Source organism: Myotis brandtii, unplaced genomic scaffold, assembly GCF_000412655.1.
Source record: "Myotis brandtii unplaced genomic scaffold, ASM41265v1 scaffold357, whole genome shotgun sequence".
In the NCBI taxonomy this organism is placed as follows: Eukaryota; Metazoa; Chordata; class Mammalia; order Chiroptera; family Vespertilionidae; genus Myotis; species Myotis brandtii.
The window spans coordinates 436,822-442,081 of NW_005363729.1; the positions used below are offsets into that span (position 1 = coordinate 436,822).

The window sequence follows — 5,260 nt, forward strand, 5'->3', positions numbered from 1 at the left end:
GCCACGCCAGCCAGGGCCCCTCCCCCAGCAGCCCCACTTCCCGGGACCGTCCAGAGGCCGCATTAGCACCAAGGCCTCTGAAGCCCCGGTGCCGGGCGGAGCTCCGGCGGTGACGATCCTGCTGTGGGTGACAATCCTGCCGTCGGTGACGAGAGCACAGGCGCAGGACGGACTGCTCGCTGCTCTGAGGTCACGGCGTCCCCGCTCCGGCGCCTGTGCGCCCGTGGTTTTGTGAAACCGCAGCCATGGGATTGGGGAGGGGGTTGGATTTTGTTTTGTTGGTTTGAGTGTCTCCACTCAGTAAGAAATCAGCAGCTCTGCCTGGCGGGCGTGGCTCAGGGGCTGAGCACTGACCTATGACCCAGGAGGTCACGGTTTGATTCCCAATCAGGGCACAGGCCCGGGTGGCGGGCTCGATCCCCAGTGGGGGGCCTGCAGGAGGCAGCCGGTCCATGATTCTCTCTCATCACTGATGTTTCTCTCTCTCTCCCTCTCCCTTCCTCTCTGAAATCAATAAAATATATTTTTTAAAAAGAAAAGAGCCCTGGCCGGTGTGGCTCAGTGGACAGAGCGCGGCGTGCCATCCTGGGCAGCAGGCTCCTCCCCGGCCCGGCCCTGGTTGGGGCGCGTGCAGGAGGCAACCAATCGAGGTGTTTCCCTCACACGGACGTTTCTCTCTGTCATTCCCTCTCTCTCCCACTCTCCCTAAAAGTCAATAGAAAAATAGCCTCAAGTGAGGATTTTTAAAAAAAGAAAGAAAGAAAAGAAAAGAAGCCAGCAGCCTGTGCTCAGCCCACAGAGCCCCCCCCCCCACTCTGTCTGGCCTGGGGAGCTGGGACTCAAGCCGTCCTGGGGGCCCACCTGCCGGGACGACACCAGCCCCCGCGTTTGCCGTTCACTCAGCACTCCATGGGGCCTGGACGGAGCGAGACAGAAACCGCTGCTGGTTTCCTGGGATTTCCGTGCAGGGAGGGAGGGGCAGCGCGTGAGTAAACTTGAACTTGCTTGAGGAAAGAATAATGTTGGAAAACACCTTACCGCGTGGCAGGGACTTCCCCACCTCGGAGGCTGAGGGTGCCCCCGAGGCAGCCCCCACTGTGTCATCCTGTCCCCGGGGCCGCCTCTCCCACGTCCATGCGGGTCCGGCCCCATCCCCACGTCCCCGTCACCAGCCAAGACCCTCGATCTCAGCAGGCTCTGGCCGACTGAGGCAGGCCCTACGGGGTAGGTTTGACGATCCCCCTGCCACAGACGAGGACGCTGGGACTCGGAGTCCCCGCCGCCAGGCAGGGCCCAGGGAGGGGGTCAGCGTGACCCGCACACCGTGCTCCTCAGCCCTGACCTTAGCCGGAGCCACAGGAGGAGCACAGACTGGCCTGTCACCCCCGGCACCCGCTCCGCCATCCTCTTGTGAAAGCCAAGTCCTAGGGGCTCCCTCTTTGCGGGGGCGGGGTGGGGGGAGGCGCTGTTCTCTGAGGTCCTGGGACCAGCCCGGAGCTCAGCGCTGAGCCCCACAGCTCCGCCCACAGGGAGCGAGTGGCCCCATCAGGTTGGTCACCCCGAGCTCTGTGACCCGCCTCTCAGCCCTCGAGGCGGCGACAGTGATGGTGCCCTGAAGGTCGCTGCCCAGCTGAGCCCCGCGCCCCAAGGCCCACCTCCAGCCCCCTGTGTGCCATCCCTCACACCCGGCTAGGAGGTGGGCCCCAAACCAACACCAGCCCCGCTGCGTGCCTCCCACTCCAGCGCCCCAGCACCCCATCTCTGAGATGGAGCCCAAGGCCCCTGGAAACGAAGTGTCCCCCCCTCCTAGCTCGGGCCACCGCAGACCCCTGCCGGTGGTCACAGCTATGCCAACGGAACAGAGCCCTCGAATGCAGCCTCGCTGACCAAGCCAGCGACTTTCAGGGTCCTTGTCGCTGGAGAACTCAGACCACCTTCCCAAGGTGGGGGCGGGGGCGAGGACAGAGACCTCACCCTGCTGACCCCCGAGGAGCCCCGGGGCCGGAGCACCCGTGCCCACACCAGCTCCTGTGGGTGTTACTAACTCGCCAAGCCCATGTGGCCCCAGACGTGATCAAGGCCAGAAACGCCAGGAGGGCGAGGGCAGCTCACAGGCAGCAGAGAGGTCAGTTCCGGCGCGTGTGGTGGGTGTGACAGCAAACAGTCGGGGACAGGGACTGAGGGGGCTCAGGGCAGGACCCCCACCCCGAGGTGGGGCCCATGAGACCGTGGGGGGAGGCGCTCCCGGGGGGGGAGATGGCGGGTGCAAGACCCTGAGGCGGGACGGGGCCGCAGCGGACAGGGTCTCCGGGTGTCCAGGAGGGGGTCACGGGGCGTAGCTGGGGCTGAGCCCGGTGCATCAGGTGGGGCAGAGGCCGGAAGAGATGCCACGGAGCCGGCCTGGCCCCAGATCCAGAGACCAGGGGTCTTTGATCCCTCCCCTGCCCCCCACATCTGCTCTTCATGCCACAGCCGGAGGGCCCCGATTTTCAGGAAGACCCTGGGGCGAAGGCCAGGCCATCTCACGGTCCATCCAGGGAGCCCTCCTTCAGTCCCTGCACTGGCCGGGCCTCCTGGGTGCTCCATGGTGAGGCCACACTTACTGGGGTCTGCTCGCCGCTGCCCCCCAGAGGCCTGGACCGTGGGGCCAGCCGGGCTCCACGTGGGCAATAAGACGGCCAGGGAATGATAGAATGTCCCCACTCGGGCGACCGCACTGGTCAGCCAGGCCACGCACGCCCTTCAACGCCCCTCCTTCCCTCCCGGCCCCAGTCCAGCCCCCCCTTGAATGCCTCCTGCGACGAGGCGCTCAGTATCGCTCAGGCAGCCACGTTCCTGCTCTGCTTACTCCTTCCGGCGCGGGTTCTAGGGGGGAGCAGGGAGCCGGGCCGGCGTAGCCAGGGGACTTTTTGTCGTTGCTGTTAATCCTCCTGAGGGTATTTCTTCCAGTGCTTTTTATTTTTTAAATCTTTATTGTTGAAGGTATTACGTATGTCCCCCTCTTATCCCCGTTAACTCCCTCCTTCCATTGCTTTTTAGAGAGAGTGGAAGGGAGGGAGGGAGAGAGAAACATCGATGTGAGAGAGACACACCAATTGGGTGCCTCCCGCACACACCCCTACGAGGGGTGGGGAGCGAACCTGCAACCCAGGTGTGTGCCCTTGAACGGGAATCCAACCCAAGATCCCTGTGCTCAGTCCGATGCTCTAACCCAGCCGTGGGCAAACTACGGCCCGCGGGCCGGAAATGAAAAAAACTAAAAAAAAAAAAAGACCGTACGTACCCTTTTATGTAATGATGTTTACTTTGAATTTATATTAGTTCACACAAACACTCCATCCATGCTTTTGTTCCGGCCCTCCGGTCCAGTTTAAGAACCCATTGTGGCCCTCGAGTCAAAAAGTTTGCCCACCCCTGCTCTAACCGCTGAGCAGCACTGGCCAGGGCGTAGCCAGGGGACTTTGCCACTCGATTGCCTCCCTGAGGCCGGGCACGCGCCTCCCCTGACCAGCTCTCAGACATGCACTGGGACACCTACCTTTTCCTTTGGACCCATTAGCATAACCTGGTAGCAATAAAACCTCAGTCACTCCGAGAGTCACACAGGTGTCCCCAAATCCCCTCGCCGCAGCCCGGCCCGCCCGCCGTTCAGACCCCTTGTCCCGGAGAAAAATAAGTTGTTCCTCTCCAGTGGTTCTCAACCTTCCTAATGCCGCGACCCTTTAATACAGTTCCTCATGTTGGGGTGACCCCCAAATTTCATTGTGACAAATGGAACAAAATTAAAGCACAGTGATTAATCACAAAAACCATATGTAATTATATATGTGTTTTCCGATGGTCTTAGGCGACCCCTGTGAAAGGGTGGTTCGACCCCCAAAGGGGTCGGGACCCACAGGTTGAGAACCGCTGTAAGCCCACCGGCTCCGCGGAGGCGCCATCAATATGCAGCGATGACATCGCGGGCAGCGGGCCGTGTGAGTGATGTCATCTCGGGGGTTGCCTAGCAACCCCACAACGTTTGGGAGGCTCTGGCTCCCGCGTGGGGAGAAGTCACATTTCTGCAGTTCAGTTAATCAGCTTCCTGGCAACTGGGCCGCGATGATCTCATGTTATTCATGACTGTTCCATGCGCAGCGCGCTCTGGGCTCCCCGGGCGCACAAAGCCTCGATTCAAAGCCCGCGCTGGCGTGCTGTTTCCAGGGTGTCGTTAACACGGCGTCCCCGCAGGTAACCATGGCAACACCCGGTAATTAGTGTAGCGCTGGCCGCATTAAGACCGGGCCAGGCCGGCTCCCCGTTTGCGCAGATGACGGCACGTTATTACCGGAGTAATTACCTGCAGTAACACGCAAATTGAACTAAATGGCCAATTGAAGTAAAGTGAATGGCTTTTTATTCTCGTCCCTAAATAATGCGTCTGCCGGGCTGAGTAGTTCAAGGTAAACACAGCTCTCACAGGGACGCCTTGCCCAGGCCCGCGGCGGAGAGGGGCCTCCGGCCCGCAGGTATTTTGGGGCGCCACCAGCCTCCCGGCTCTGGAAGGGCACCCCCGGGAGAGGGGCCTCTGGGCCTGAGCAAACCCCGAGGCCTCGCACGCTGTCCGTCTCGAGCTGCCTTGCTCATCGCCGGGGGAGGAAGGCACAGAACTTCCCCGAGGAGGATGGGGTGAGAAGGCGCCCCTCCAGGGGTGCCCTCTTGCCCCCTCGGAGGTGGGGCCCAATCGCCTGCTTCCCAGGACAGGATGCGAGGGGGAGGGGGGTCAGAGGTGACTCCCGCCTTTACGAACAGAGCGTTTCTCAAATTCCAGAAACTTGGATCTTCCAACAGGAAGTCACGCTGGACCTCGCACGGAGCCCTCGGAGGCCACATTCCTCCCTCCCTTGGGGGGGGACGGGGAGGGGGGGCTGGTGTGGCCAGAGGCCCAGCAGCGGACGAAAGGGAACAAAATCCGTCCTATTTGGGGAGTCCGTCGATGGCTGCAGAGCGGGCTCCTCGGGTGGGCCTGGCGCCGGGCTGGCCTCAGGACAATGGCCACGGCCTTGGGGCTGACCGTCCAGGGCTGACAGGAAGCCCGCGAGGGCACCCAGGCCACCAGGCAGACAGGTGCCAGGGGAGCATGGGAGGGGCGGCCTGGCTCCGGGACTTGTGTCTAAGCTGACCCTGGAGGGTGAGGGGGCTCCGTGCCGGGGGCAGGGAGAAGGCTCCCCGTCAGCCTGGCCGGCGGGGCTCAGTGCCTGAGCATCAACCTATGAACCAG

General features: G+C 62.3%; 1 long non-coding RNA gene across 1 annotated transcript in view; it reads right to left on the reverse strand.

The window, feature by feature from the left end:
* LOC106727071 overlaps window positions 1-2,952 on the reverse strand; it is a 16,214-nt gene extending 13,262 nt beyond the window's left edge. Inside the window, exons 1-2 of the long non-coding RNA XR_001363221.1 lie at window positions 2,907-2,952; window positions 2,453-2,454 (exon numbers count right to left, since the gene is read on the reverse strand). This is a non-coding gene — a long non-coding RNA (uncharacterized LOC106727071). The remainder of the gene's footprint in view (window positions 1-2,452; window positions 2,455-2,906) is intronic.
* Between the last annotated feature and the right edge of the window lie 2,308 nt (window positions 2,953-5,260).